Genomic DNA, 15,773 nt, shown 5'->3' with positions numbered 1-15,773 from the left:
ACAAATTGAAAACTAACCGATCAACAGACATAAATACCAGGGCAAAATGGGACCCCATTGTTTCATAGATTCCAAGGCCAGAAGGGACCATTGTGGCCATCTAGTCTGGCTTTCTATGTAACATAGGCCAAAGAACTGGCCCAAAATAATTCCCTTTGAACTAGAGCATATCATACCCTCTCTCCACCACTGACACACAAATTAAAAAAAATAAAATCTTGATTCAAGAGCAGTCATTGATGGAGAATCCACCACAACCGTTGGTAAATAAGATCTAGCTTTCTGGACCATGTGTTGGGCTTGGGGAAGAGGCCTGAAACTCCTGACCCACCTGCTGTGCATCACGTGTAGTATGTCATTTCCTGCCTATGCTCTGCAGGTAGGTGGAGAGGCTTTGGATGTAACCTTCCTGGCCATACTCTGCTGCATGCTGAAAATTGGCTTTCCTTGGGCCTTAACTGAAGAAGTGGTGCTGAAGACCCTGTGAGAGCAGTAGAGTCTATTCATGAGTGAATAAGCAACATAGTATTGCAATGGAACCAGTGTGGTTATCGGGGCTATTTGAAGAAAGCATATCAGGTATGGAATTAGATCCTGAGCTTTTCACTTTAGGTTAACAAAATGGAGATTGAGGAGATACTTGAAGAGGAAGAGCTAGATTGCAAAAGCAGAGGCGATGTCACACAGTACTAGAGACTTTGCTTTTTCTAGGGCTAATATAACCAAACCATGTTGTGGTGTCTTACTTTACATCGGTCTAGGTATTACTGTGACGTCCCCCTGGGGATTAATGGATATAGTCTCTCATTTAAAAATATTAATTTCTTGACAATTCTTCACTTAAGATGTGGCTTGTTATGAACGAACACTAGTGTTCGTTTGTGTGTCTTAATTATTCCCCCCTCTCGGAATAAATGAGGGGGTGCGAATTCCTCCATATTTAGGGCTGGAGCTAGCTTCCTGTTTGAAACCCATTTTCATTTTGTTCTCCCTTTTCATATACATTACAAATGCTGAAAGTAAAAAGCAGTAGGGAAAAGAGAGCGACAATAGTGCCATTCAGGTCCTTAGTGTTGTTCCTCTGGCAGCCAAGGTAAAGAAAAGGTGCTCTGTTCTTCATTGACTCAAGGCCAGTCCCCACTGGAGATGCACTGGAGGTACTGTATCAGGCCCCCTGAGGATTTTCCCTCGTCCTACATCACCACCTGTTTCTGGCCTCCAGCATGGTGGCCAGGGGAGAGGGACCATCGATCACTTGATGATTACCTGTTCTTTTCATTCCCTCTGAAGCACCTGGCATTGGCCACTGCTGGAAGACAGGCTACTGGGCTAGATGGGTCTTTGGTCTGACCCAATGTGGCCATTCTTATGGCTGGGACATTCCTATGCCCTGGCAATCTGTGTCTGATGGAATGGCCCATTGGAGCCATGGGTAAATTGAGGATAAATTAGAGCATCCCCAGGCCTGCACCAATCAGTCCCTGTGGGGGCATAAAGGTGGCTTAAACTTACCTTCTCCCACACCACCCATCATCCTTCAGTTGCGCAGCAAGCTCAGCTCAAGTTGTCCAGGATTCAATCTCTGCACCAGTGTGCAATACTGGTTAAAGAAATAAACCTTAATCCAAATAGGCAGCATATTTACTTTTACTTTTTTTAAAAAAAATAATGCCTGCAACTTCAAATACTTTCAAATCTCCACAGTTCTTGGTTGAATGCATAACAGAAGCCTATGCTGAAGCATGTACATTCTGCTGAAGGAATTCAGTCTTTAACTACTTCTTCAGCTGGAAAATCAATTACCAAGGCATTTCTTTAGCAAACTTTTTGGCTTCTCTGGCAATAGCAGAGTGACGAATCTCCTCACGGAGAGTTCTAGATGCTTTGCAAGTTATTCAACAGGGCGTTTGAATTACTAGTATTATTAAATGGAAATCCTGCTGATGACAAGGATTGCTTGATATAAGCCACACAATCAGATTTGGGATTGCTAATGAGCGCGCTCCACTTTTAACCAGCTCGTGTCACACCAGGGTTGTTCTGGTTGTGTAATCTTTCATAAAGATGGATCCAGGTCACACAGAAGAAAAATTGTTTCTATGGGCAACAGACCCTTTAATTTTACCATGAACAAAACCTCAGTCCTGAAGAGATTTCATACACACAGTGACCACAGCATGGTATTCTCCCTGGGTCTGGCAAATTTCCAGACAGAGGTCTTTACAATTGGAAAGTTTTCCTTGGTTTAGCAATTTAGTGCTTACAAGAACCTTCTGTATTTCATCTCTCTGGGTTTCACTCGCTGCTTCAGAGCCTTGGCATAGGCTCCTACTTAGCTCTCTATTGTCTTTGCCTGTTCTATAGTTAATTTCATTCTTCCTCTTAGTTTCTTGAAACTCATGTGGTTTAATCTAACAGTGTTCACCAGTGTCCATATGGCGAGTGGTATGTTGCCTTTTTCATGATGAGCTGGCAGCCATTTTCATCGGGTTGGGATTTAGCATGTCATGTTTTTGAAAGAATTAATTCTCTTGAGTTGTTTTACAATATTGACTCGTCCAGAAATGGGAGGCAGAAGTTGGTGAGTTCAGCGATGTAGTTTTTCTCCACTTATCATGCACCTTATGGCCAAGTCCTGCCAGACATGCAGTTTGCCTGAGGTCTGAATGAAACCTGAGCAGAGATCTCGGGAATTGGGCCCCATTGTGTTTATGACTCATTGTTCATAGTGGCAGTTATTTGACTTTGAAAAGGGGCTATTGTGCCTGCATGTTGGATGCTTATGTCTTTTGCACAATGTTGAAAGCGTGGTATGATTATACAGAGGTTCAACAACCGCATTTCTTATTCGTCGTGTCCACGGAAATGTGTTCCGTACAATACACAAAATCATGCACCGCTGCCCTCTGGTGAGTTTTTCCTGAGTGAGAAGGACCTGCAGACCATGCAAGATGTTGGAGGAAGTTTGGTTTAGACTTATGGGGCCAGATCCTCAGCTGCTGTTAACTGGTGTAGTTTCATTGACTTCAGTGGAGCTATACCAGCTGACACCAACTGGGGATCTGGCCCATGTTCTGGAGCTATTGTAACGATAATGATAATACCTAGCTTCTAGATAGCCCTTTTCAGGCTTACACCTCAAAGCACTTTACAGAAGCGGGAAAGGGTTAGGATCATTATTTTCATTTTACACACGAGGAAACTGAGGCACAGAGTAGAGAAGTGATTTGCCCAGGGTCACCAGAAGGCCAGTGGCAGAGGCAGGATTTGGAGACTGGCCTGCTGAGTCTCAGTCCAGTGCCCTGCCCGCTAGGTATAATGATGGTGCAGTCCTCATTACAATATAATTAGGAAATTTTTAAAAGTGCTTTTCTTTTTCTTTTATTTCTTTGTATTCATTAGCTTGAAAGAAAGAAAGAAAGAAAGAAAGAATATATCAAACAATGTTAACTGGACAGTGTCACCTTTACTAACCTGAAAGCAAGCTCCCCGTACAAGTAGTTTGTTGTTATGACTCCCATCAGGTTAGTCACCTGTGATTCTGTAATTAAGCCAACATGGTAAGTGATGCTGAATGCTTCCCCTTGTTTGCTAGCCCCTGACATGCTGTATATCAAAATTCATCTCCTGTCGTACCTTTTGCAATAAATCACTACATTCATAAACATCCAGTGAATTCTTTGCTCCAAGCAAAACCCTTACCTCTCACAAAGGGAACAGTTAGGCCACGTCTACACTACCCGCCGGATCAGCGGGTAGGAATCGATCTATCAGGGATCGATTTATTGCGTCTCGTCTAGACACGATAAATCGATCCCCAAATCGACACCCATACTCCACCTCGGCAGGAGGAGTAAGCGGAGTCAACGGCGGTCAACTTGCTGCCGTGAGGACGGCCAGGTAAGTCGAACTAAGATACTTCGACTTCAGCTACGCAAGTTGCGTATCTTAGTTCGATTTCTCCCTCCACCCCCACCCCAGTGTAGACCAGCCCTTAGAGAGATAAGGTGGGTGAGGTCATATCTTTTATTGGACCAACTTCTGCTTGTGAAAGAGACAAGCTTTTGAGCTCCACAGAGCTCTGCTTCAGGTCTGGGACAATGTCAAGTCAGGCATAGTAATACACTCAAGGAGGCAAAGTTACCCAAATAATTCTAATTGTGAAACAAACTACTGGGAAAATAACTTTAAGAAAAATGTAGGTTTTATACGAAGCAGCTGAACAATGCCACTGAGTTCTAAAATACTCTGGCTAGACAGTATTTCCAGAGGTGCTCAAGCAATGTGCATTGAACCACAACCCATCAGTGCCTCGCTCCGCAGCCAAGTGTGCTTCTTATTGGTCTGTCACTTGTGCTCAGGGCCTTGCACTCAGTATTTCAGAAGGAACAAAGGAATCTCTCAGCCACTGGGGAATGATACATTCGACTTCAGATCAAGAAAAATGAAATCACTGGTCTGAGCACAAAATATTCAGTGGTAGCAGTCAGAAAAATAAGCCATAGGGGGCCAGATCATGTTGGTTTTTGACCACACTAGCTTTGTGGAAATGCAAAAGTGTTTGGTTTTTTTTCCCAACACACTTTTTCACAATATTAACTTGGCTGCTGTTGGGCCATATCTGGGTCACATGTGTGAAGTTTTACTGTCTTGCAGCTATCCAAGTGCAAGGTCCTCTTCTTGCAGGGCTTGAGGGAACGTTAGTCCAGTTTGGACTCTGAGGACATACATGTGAATACCATTTTACCCCTTAGGACGCCTCTTTACTTACATGGCTGAGTTACCACTGTTCTCTCCTCCCTACCAGCAACAAAGGGGAGTGCTGACTGCCTCTCTGGCGGACAGCAGTGCTGGCTGGCAGCAGGCACTTTTGAAAAGCTAGAGTGTGCCTAGCCTGTTCATGTGTGTAAGTATAAGCAGCCTGCCTTTCTTCCCCACTTATACTCCTGAGGACAAGAACAGTTACATTTGCAGTATCTGTGTCCCGGGGGGAGCACCAGGACTGCTTCCGCCTTGTACCCCCAGTGGCACAACCCACCCCACCGAGGGCAAGGAACAATGTAGAGAGCTGGTCAGATCCCAAGAGGGTAGCACAATGCAATATCCAGAGGGATGTAACAGCATGTCCACGCTCCCTGCTGGCACACCGGGGATGTCCTCTGAAGGCACCGTTCCTCCCAGAACTTTCCCATGAGGCAATGCTGCTCTGCACCTCCTCCTCCCCGGGGCTAGCTATCAATGAGACATTCTGGTGTTTAGGGAAGAGTGGTTCTCCTTTCCTCCCAGCACACAGGACTGGGCCTGGAATGGCATGTCTGAGGAGATTTCCTAGGTTACACTACAGTCCCCAAAATAGTCCAGGTTAACTGAAAAGTTTGCAGAGATGGAAGCATAGCTTAAAGCAGAGTTGGGCCCGCTGAAGATTTTGATTCAGAAGAGGATGAAACTCAGGTTTTGACTGAGCTCTGGGCCGGTTTGGTTGTAGGTTGTAGGAACCTTGAATGCCAAGCAAACACCAGGTGAACCAAAACTGAAGAAAATGTTCACACAGGCTCTTACAAACTGAAATGACCATGTTTCACCCAGCTCTTCTCATAGCTCAACATTGTAATTTAACATCTGTATATGGAAAAAGCTCTCAGAGATGTCAAGTAAGCCTAGTGTTTGGGAGAATCAAAGGTGGAGTTCAGGTTCCAAGCTGATGGCAATGAAATCTTGCAAGGCTTTGGCTCCAAATGATGGGAGTCTTGTGGTATCAGCAGTTCTTGCTAACTTTTGACCATTAGATCTGGGTGAATAATGAAACATAATTTGCAAGTATTTCACTCAACATTTTCAAAACTTTTTTTTTTTTAAAAAAGGTTGTAAATTTTGTTTAACCGCTTGAATATATAAAACACTCACCAGCTGCATAAGTTGGATAAATAATGGGGGAGAGAGGGGAAACCTTGCTAAATCCACACAAATCATGACATGCATGATTTGATGGCAGTAATTTGACCAGGTGTATTTACCATCTTGGGCTAAAATCTCAGAAGGCTTCTGCCTCCGAACTAGAACCGGAAATGTTACCCTTTCAGATTTTGGCGCTGACCCAGAATGAAAGTGAAACTGCACGGATGGAATCAGATCAAAGGGATTTCACACTTGGAATCCTCCACCCAAATTTTGGAGTGCTTGGATTGGCTGCTCTCTCCCAGTGTGTCGACACATGCTACTCAAGATGGCTTTGCTTGAAGAAAAATGCTACTTGGTGTTTAAATTCATAAAAGAAAAACAATTCTATGAAAAAGAGATGGCAAAAATCTATTCACCTGTCTTCAGGTGACTCATGTTTTCATAAGAAGTTGAAGCTAAAGTCACCAAACGTAAGTATTTCTGAAAATGTGCATCAGTTCTTGCTCCCCCTGATATCAACGTGAGTTTTGTGACTGAATTAAATGAGAACAAGGGTCAGCCTTTATTTACCATGGTAGTTTCCTGTTAGAAATTAACAAGACACTAAACGTAATGGGGCAGTATTTTAATATTCTTGCAAACAAACTAATGAGGTCTGTTAGTCGCTATGCAGCACTTTGTGGAACTCTTGTGCATTGCAGATGATAAATAGTAATCATATTCCCAGATGTTCGGTAGATGTTCCAGGCTTCATTTTTTTGGCTTTTTGTGTGTGTTGAGTTACTTGGGTACCGAAAATGTAAATACAGCAGAACCTCAGAGTTCCTAACACCAGAGTTACGAACTGACCAGTCAACCACACACCTCATCTGGAACCGGAAGGATGCAATCAGGCAGCAGCAGAGACCCCCCAAAAAAGCCAATACAGTACAGCACTGTGTTAAATATAAACTACTAAAAAAAAAAAAAGGGAAATTAAAAAAAAAAAAGATTTGTCAAGATAAAGAAACTGTTCTATGCTGGTTTCATTTAAATTAAGATGGTTAAAAGCAGCATTTTTCTTCTGCATAGTAAAGTTTCAAAGCTGTATTAAGTCAATGTTCAGGTGTAAACATTTGAAAGAACAGCCATGGCGCTTTGTTCAGAATTACAAACAACCTCCATTCCTGAGGTGTTCGTAAGTATGAGGTTCTACAGTGATGAGCTGCAAGAATGAGGAACAAAACAAAAGAAAGCTAATTAAACCAAGCCCCAAATAAAACATTTTGCCCAATCCAGTGTCAGCTGCTCATAAAAGAATATTTGTGAGCTAAAAACTGGAGATTAAAGGCGTCGACTTGCAGAAAAAAAGATCCTTTATACAGTTGAACTGAGTTCTTTACGATTCTGAAGGTCTCGGTGAAGCGTATACATAAAGAACTGAATGGAGCTTGAATGCACGTGATCTCAGCGCTTGCAACTGTTTTTCAACACGCAGTTCGGTGTGATGTGGGTGTAGCTGGAGCCAGCTGATCCTTTCGATGGAGTGAAGTGATGCACCGGGCTGACAACAAACAGCTACAACAAATAAAATCCATTTTTATGAGGCACTGAGGAAGAGCCATACCCATTGTGATGGTTCTCGGGGTACTCCCTTCATCTAGCTTGAGGGAGTCCTGCCTGTGGTAATGGGGGTGTCATCGCCCTAATATCATCAGCCTTTCAGCATTCAAGCCCTCTCCTCTGGGCTTTGCTAGCCCCATGTTCACCTTGCAGGTTAACAATGGTATCCCCCAGCTCCCCAATCCCTTTGAATCATTCTGTGATAGCCTGCCCCTGACTCTGCTTACTCACAGAAATCCCAGATCCTTTGCCCCCAAAAAGCTGAGTACCCCAGTTTATCAGTTTCACCTTAAACCTCACTCCAGTTATACACACAGCACTTGTAGTGAAACCAAAGAAGGTTTATTTGAGAAAGGACAGAGATTCTATTAGAAACAAGAGGGAGGGGTGGAAACAAATGGTTGCAATACAAAACAAAACCATGAAACGCGGATCTGAGCCTACTCTGATTAAGCGTTACCTTTCCTATCTAACAAAGCAGAATTTCCCTCCAAAGTTCAGCCTGTTGCAGAGGTAGCTGGCTTCCCAGGAACCAAGATCCAAGTTTTGGTGAGAACATCCCTACTCCCCAAGATGTCGCCCCAGTCAAAGATTGCAGAGGGCCTCTCCCCCACCCCATAGTGAAGCAGTCTAGACCAGTGAGCCTTGCATTGCATCATGCGCTAACTAGGGAGGGTGACAACTCCCTCACATGTGACTGGGCCATCACCGAGACATATTATTCCCTGGTGACTTTCACATCAAGACCATAAACCATAGGTCCAATATTTTTCCTTAAATATCACCTGTACATGTACCTTGCAATGATGATGAGTCCCAGTAAGTTAAAAGCTTTCTGTAGATACCTTAAATGTTACCCTTCCTGGATAAATATGTTGCAAGATGTGTAAGAGTTGTCAGGTCTGAGATGAAAGTTGTTGGCAAAGAACAGGAGACCCTTTATAAGGGAGCCTCTGTGTCATACCCATATGGCCACAGACAGACACACATTCGCTTCCTCTCAGCTCTCACTCTCTCCCTCTCACACACACACAAACACACACAGCTCATCTAGACCAGGATTTAAGCTGCGCTGTTAACACGGACTAGCTAATATGTTAACTAACCTGTTTTAAAAGCCTGGTTTAAATAACGGGCACTGACTTTAATTATGTGCTTTCATTGTGCTTTCAATGATGGGATCTGTTTTCACTGCAGAATTAACCCAAGTTCGTACTCTGGTGTTGGCCCTAACCCCTTTCAGCCCAGGCTAGCTGGCTGCCCCCAGGGTATAGGCTAAACCCCGCATGGGGCTTTCATTAGGGCTGTTAACCCACCCACTTAGCTGTGCAGCTGCAGGCTAAATCACTCCAGTGCAGATAGGCCTCCAATACTGTCCCACAATTCCTGCCGTGTGCCCAGAAAGACGCAGCCAGGCTCCCACAATTCCCTAGGAAAGACTCGGAGAGCAGCTGAGCTTACTGCAGTGCAAAGACCTCTGGGGTGTGATCCCAGAAGTCCTAGCGGCGGGCACAGGGGAGTGTGGCACCAATGAGGATGCAGTCATTTGCGTGTGGCTACTCACGCCCAGGCTAGGCAAACCCAGGTAGTCTGACATGGCTGCCGTCTGCCGCAGTGAAGAAATGGTTTGAGGCCATTCAAAGCCACACCCCTTCCCAAGGGAGGATATTGAAGAGGAGACTTATTCAGCGGGAAGGTCTGAAGTATTGTGAGACTGCACCAAGCTATGGCTGTAGGGACTAATCACATCGTCAACATGGAGTCAACAAAGGCATTTCCCAGTGAGGAACAGCTAGAAAACATTGTCTTGTTCCTGACCAGTCACAACATGCTGTACGATACAGTCACTACTAGCTTTCCTGTGAAGTGACTTTGCCTTCTCACCTCTCCCTTTTTGTGTTTTAACCCCACATGACCCATTGGGGTTAAATTAATAGCTGGTACTGAGCTCTGCACTGCCATGAGACGGGGCAAGTCATTCTTGGTCAAGCGCTTTTCAAATATGGGCAAGATCTTTAAATCTGGCCAGGCTCTGCTTGGTGTAGGACCTGGCAGCAAAGGTAGCCCAGGGTGTCTCTGATTCCTACCTGTAATCACCTCCTAGTGAGGCTGTTCGACCAGTGAAGCTTGCTGGAGTCCAGCATGTTCTGGACACTCCTGCTCCAAGCCCCAGTACAACCGCTATGCTCATGTGATAGAACCACTGTTCCCACTCGGGGCGGCTCACCAGGAGCTAGAGACACTGCAGGCTAAAGATCAGGCCCCGTATACAGCAAGCGAAGGCTTTAGCAGTGTGGCTTTATTGATTATTGATTCTGTGATGACACTGTGCTTGGCACTGTACAGAACACAGATGTGGTCAGTCCCTGTGCTGAAGAGTTAGCAGTCTCTTGGTCTCTCTACCATTGCAGAGCAAAATGCACTCTTTATTCTGCCTCTGCAGGACTCCCGGCATCCTCAAGAGAGCTGTTAGACTGAACTTTCGGCTTTTATGCGAACGAGGGTATCCCTGTACAAGTCACCAGGCAGGTACGTGAATACTAAACAGAACACGTGCAAGCAATAACAGTGCTCCAGAGGAGGGAAACTCCTGAATAAAAACATCAGGCCATGTAACAAGGCTGAAATATCCTGGCTTTAGCCATATGACTGTAAGTAGACTTAGAGGCTCCTTCAGTTACAGTAAGGATAAAATAGACCAGTCAGCCTTAAAGTGAGTGTAAAGGGGGTGGAGGATGATTGTCAAGAGGAAATTAAGGCCTTAAAAATACTTTTATAGCACCTATCACCCAAGAAGCTCTAATCATCTTACAAACAATAATTAAGCTTCATTACACCCCCGTAGGATAGAACAGTTATAGATGGGGAAACTGAGGCACAGAGATGTGTGTCATTCTGCCAGTTAGTGGCCGAACTGGAATGCTAAATAGTAATTATGTTTGATTGTTAAGCACCAATGGTGCACTCAGCTCTATATGAAACACAGTCCCTGCCCCCAAGGAATTTACACTGTGACTAGATTAGGACCTAGGAGTCTGATTCCCTGTCGTCTGTCGTGATGACTAGACCATAAAGGACCTAGCCTTATTTCTAAGGTATCAGTGATTTTTTCATAGAGGAAGATTGTAATTCAAGATCACATTCAAGGCTTAATGCATTTTTTATTTTATGAATGATGTATATGTACTGTGATACAATGCACATTCTTCTGGGTTTATTTAGATTGAATTGACTTGTTTGTTTGCTTATCAGTTCCATTTAGTCAGATCTTGCTTATGAAACTGACTGTATCTGCACACTTAAAAAAAAAAAAGTACAGCAGATATTCTTGAAACATTTGCCCCCACAACTTAAAAACATCCCTGGAAATTCTTTAGCAATTGATTACATGGTTTTGTTTAAAGTAGGGAAGCGGGTACTCTGCCACCATTTCATTAGCAGGAAGCACTGCAACAGGCAGGCAAAGTTGTGGGAAAGATCTTTACGTAAAGTCTGCCGCGTGGCCAGTATTACATGATGAGTGCTCTAGAGTTTGAGTGTCAGCAATCTAGACTCAACGGCCTCCATTCCTGCACCCGTTGGTGCGATACTAAAGTAGGTCCCTCCTGAAATCTCACCTCTTGCTCCAGTTCCACTCATCATACTACACCGTTTTTAGCTGCATCTCAATTACTCTGTCTGTAGACGCAAAGGTCAGAAGTGCTTTGAGCTTTGTAAAAAAAATATGCTATTGAGAAAGAGAATGTGGCGGGCACACAGTAAATTCTTGCAGTTTGAACCATGATGGAAGTGCACAGAAGTCAGCTTTCTCCTAAGGAAGATGGAGTGGTGGGAGCTTGAGGCTTATCTCTTTACCAGCTGTGTTTGCTGCTCGCCGTGAAGGATGAAGACACAATGAAGAATGCCTCAACCCAGGAGCAGGTTTCAGTGGAAGGGACGGTTGAGTCAAGCAAGTTAAAGTTTATGGCTTCCTCTTGTGCCTGAGAGAATTCAGGCAATCTAGACCAGTTTCCTTGCATTAAACACTAATCATAGGATGGCCAGGTGCTGAACAAATATGTGAGCATCTGGGAATAACTGTCTGGGTTAAGGAGAAGAGAATTATTTTCTTCCACAGTGCAGAGGTAGAAAATCATTCTGTGAAAGACTAAAGCTCTTTCTTCAAAGACATTGGATTAGATTTTCAAAGGTATTGCAGTGCCTACATGTTCAGATAGCTGTCTAGTGGGATTTTCAGATCACCTAACCAGGTTGGGTGCTTACCTCCTACTGAAGTCAAGGATTAGTAAATCTTTACTACTAAACCTGCCAAGAGATTCAAATAGACAAGCTAAAGGAAGTGACTAGAGACTTACTTAAGACAGACAAAGAAAGGAATTTGTAAGGCACCTGGCCAGCTGAGCTCATGATGGTGCAAGAAACGTCAACCTTGCTAGAGTAAGCCATGCTAGAGTTTGAGGGCATCTCCATTTCTTTAAAGCCAAGGCCACAAAACTCAGTGGGTAAGTGGCAAGAAGAGCTTTCCAACAGCAGGAACCAGAACACCGTTACAGTCCTCTCCATTGTCTCAGCATGGTTAGACACATCCTGAAACTAAACGTTTGCAAGACAATCATCCTGTGACCCTTGGAAAAGAGTCAAAACCTCCGGCTTACTGAATTTGTTCAGGTTTTGGCAATAGCAGAGGACAGCATGCTCCGGGACAACTTCCAAGGAAAGAAGGGAAAACATGGAACAGAGAGCCAAGCCCTTGGTAATCATTACTGATATCACAGGACTGAGTTGCTACTTTGGTGGCTAGATTAGAGAATTGCCCTACAAATTCTTTATTGATTAAAAACCTCTGGAAACTAGTGATACTGGGAGAACCTTATCAGTGGATAAGGTTTTCAAACATACCTAAGTCCCATTTTTAATGTCATTAGGGCTTAGGCTGCTAAAGGATTTAAGTGCTTTGAAAATGGGACTTTGGGTCCTAAGTCACTAAGGTGTAGATCAGCAGGTCTCAAACTAAAGGGCAGGCCTCCCAAGGGAGGTGCGGGAACGTGTCAAGGGAGGCACAAGCTGTGTGCTCGATTAATTTATTTTCTTTGGAAGAGCTCTGGCTGCCAGCCTGGGGTGGCTGGGCTGGGGCTCGTGCACAAGGGCCGTGCACACCTGAGTGGCGGGGATAAAGAGGACGGCTGGCGCCCCACCACCCTTTCGGAGGCCCTCCTTCCCCTCTGCCCCCATCCCTCACTGGAAGGCAGCCCAGGCTCAAGCTCTCTCCCCCCCGCACCCCCAATTCCTCAGCCTCGGGGTGGAAGCAGCAGCGCAGAAGTAAGGGTGGCAATCGGGTGCTAAGACCACGGTGAAAAGTGCTACTGACGACTACAGACACAAGCGGGGTGGGGAATGAAATAAGTTTGAGAGCCACTGGTCTGGATTCTCCAAAGTCTTTAGGTGCTTAACTCTCATTGACTTGAATGGAAGTCAGGCCCCTAAGCACCTTCAAGGATCTGGCCCTTAGACACTTTATTTCAGGTGTTTAAGGAGTGGTAGTGAATCAAATGGGAACAAAGAGGACAAATTGTCCTTCAAGATCTATGAAATTGCTCTCAGTTACTTACTGAATTATCCCCTGGTACGTTAGTCAAACGGCTCTAATAGGTGACAGACATTCTCAGAGAGAATGAGGACACCCTAGATTTCAAGAATAGCACAATTGTACAACAACACTGAGAAATATTTTCCTCTTCGCGACCTAAAAAAGAACAGCGTTTGTCAGCTAATGGCAAGGCAAGCCGTGGTTATCCAGGCCAGAAGCAAGCTCTTCTGCTAGGCAAGATAAACGGGGTTGGATACTTTTTTTCCCGGAGATTCAAGGACGCATATAGCAAAAGAGTAGCCTGAACTTCTCTTTACAGCCGTCAGCATTGTACGTACAGCTGTGTGTGTGACAGCACTGCTCCATCTGCAGAACACACCACCTGCCAGTTGTCTGACCTAGGGTAAGCTGGGAAGGAGATCCGTTAGAGAGAGAGAAAAAAAATTAACTGCTCTCCTTCTATTTCTCTTTCGTCATGCTGAAGCAGCGGTGCTGAATACTGATGAGGCACTATTTAGTACAACCCCCAGGCAGTCCTTTCTGAGTATTAAATGCTGGTACCAAATGCATGACCTTTGCGAGAACTCTGTTTTCTCAGGTTTCCCAGTGACAGGGCAGGTATTTTTGTAGCCTACTCTGGAATTTAAGAAGATTGAGTAGCCCACTTGCTGATAGCTAAGTAGCCCTGGTGTGTTTTTGTTTTGGTTGTGGGAAGGTGGATTCTCTGGAAGGAGAGGTGCTGGAGGCTTGGGGAAAATAGGAGGTAAATCAAAGGAGGAAAACAAAAAGCAATACACAGCATCAGGCCAAACCTGGACTCAACCCCACCTCCCACAAAGTGGGTGCTAGCTGATATACAGGCGGGACCTGGATCCCTTGAGCAGAGTTGGATTGACTATGGCCAGGGCTTGCAACCTTAGAAGGCTGAAGCTGAAGCACTGAGGGTGGGATTTCAGAAGTGCTTAGCGTTGGCCTCACTCTTCTCCCATTGAAGTCAACGGTCAAATGCCCACTGATGTCCATGGGAGGAAAGCTAGGCCGGCCCAGAGTTCTTCTGAAATCCAGTCCTTAAAGCCACATGGAGACACCTTAATAATTGGCTTGATTTTTCCAAGCTGCCAAACACCTTCAACTCCCATTGAAATCGAGCTCTGGCCCATCACACGTGTGCACGGATGTTACTGATTGATTTTGGTTTGGTTTTGCTTGCTCTTGCACACTTGCTGGTGCAAGCCCACAATGCATTGCACAGGGAGACTGAAATAAGCGAATTTATTCCACTTGCAAATAGGAGTTAGCGCAGGGGTCAGCAACCTTTCAGCAGTGCTGTGCCGAGTCTTCATTTATTCACTCTAATTTAAGGTTTTGCATGCCAGTAATACATTTTAACGTTTTTAGAAGGTCTCTTCTATAAGGTCTATAATATATAACTAAACTATTGTTATATGTAAAGTAAATAAGGTTTTTAAAATGTTTAAGAAGCTTCTTTTAAAAATAAACTAAAATGCAGAGCCCCCCGGACTGGTGGCCAGGACCCGGGCAGTGTGAGTGCCACTGAAAATCAGCTCATGTGCTGCCTTCAGCACCTGTGCCATAGCTTGCCTACCCCTGAGTTAGAGTATAACCATTTTGAGATCAATGTGGTTCTGATTATTTTAAAATCTTTTACTTCCTATTGCTGGCTCCTTTAGCACAGTCTATGCCCATCTGATTATAATTTGTCTGGGTGAATTCACTTGTGTGTGGCTTTTGAACTCTCTGTAACTAGGACTCCAGATTTCTGGGAGTTTCCCTGAGTATTTATGGCTTCAGAGCGACAGAGAGAATTTGAAAATGTGAATCTGCCCTGGGGGGTGATGTTTCTTTCTGCAAAGACTCAGAAGTACATTGCAGGATGCTTTCGAGAGGAGTTTATCATTTTCAGGAAGACGGCAGCAAGTTGTTCACTACAGGTGACAGTGGAGCTATCAAGCAGTATCCCACAGACTCACATGGAAAAAATATTTCTGCTCACCCACTAAAAATGTTCTCTGTCCTCTTTCACTTTGCTCACAGAATTTCATCCAGGTAGCCCAGTACTGGGCCCAGGAACTTGCGTGTGACTAAGGTGCAGCTTGCAGAAAGGCATCCAGTCCTGATCTGAAGCCATCAAGATGGGGAATCCACCCCTTCCCTTGGTAGTTTGTTACAATGGTTAATAAACTTCCTGGGTAAAAGGTTGGGCCTTATTTCTAATTTGTATTTGTCTGGCTTTGGTTTCCAGCCTTTGGTTCTTGTTCTCCCTTTCTCTGCTATATTAAAGAGCCCATTAGTACCTGTTCTTTTGCATATGACCATTCTTGCTTTCAAACTGGTTAGTTACAGTGGGGCAGCACTGGAAAACAGGGTGGCTTTACTGGAAGAGGGATCTTTTCTAAGCCAAAAGTCAGGCTTGTTCTGAGGCCTGAGTCTACTGCTCAGTTTGTTAAAGATGCCAAGAAGGCATTGAGTTGCTGGGAGTCTCACACAGCTCTTCTGAGTCAGAACCTATCTCTGGTAGGCGATTGCTGTTGACGTACCATAGAACAGCTGTACCAGATTTTTGCTAGAGAACAGGACAACTATACTTGCACATCACACTGGAGAAGTTCAGGGCACTTTACACATAAATTAACTAAGCCTCACAACACATCCTTGAGGCAAGTTA

General features: G+C 44.5%; 1 long non-coding RNA gene across 1 annotated transcript in view; it reads left to right on the top strand.

The window, feature by feature from the left end:
- The window catches only part of LOC120368926, a 51,551-nt gene extending 36,152 nt beyond the window's left edge, over nt 1–15,399 (top strand). The window contains exon 3 of the long non-coding RNA XR_005582849.1: nt 15,143–15,399. This is a non-coding gene — a long non-coding RNA (uncharacterized LOC120368926). The remainder of the gene's footprint in view (nt 1–15,142) is intronic.
- Nucleotides 15,400–15,773: the final 374 nt, after the last annotated feature.

The sequence above is a fragment of the Mauremys reevesii genome, linkage group 7, assembly GCF_016161935.1.
Source record: "Mauremys reevesii isolate NIE-2019 linkage group 7, ASM1616193v1, whole genome shotgun sequence".
NCBI lineage: Eukaryota > Metazoa > Chordata > Testudines > Geoemydidae > Mauremys > Mauremys reevesii.
Note: the sequence above shows the minus strand (reverse complement) of the source record. Positions and strands in the feature narration are given on the sequence as shown.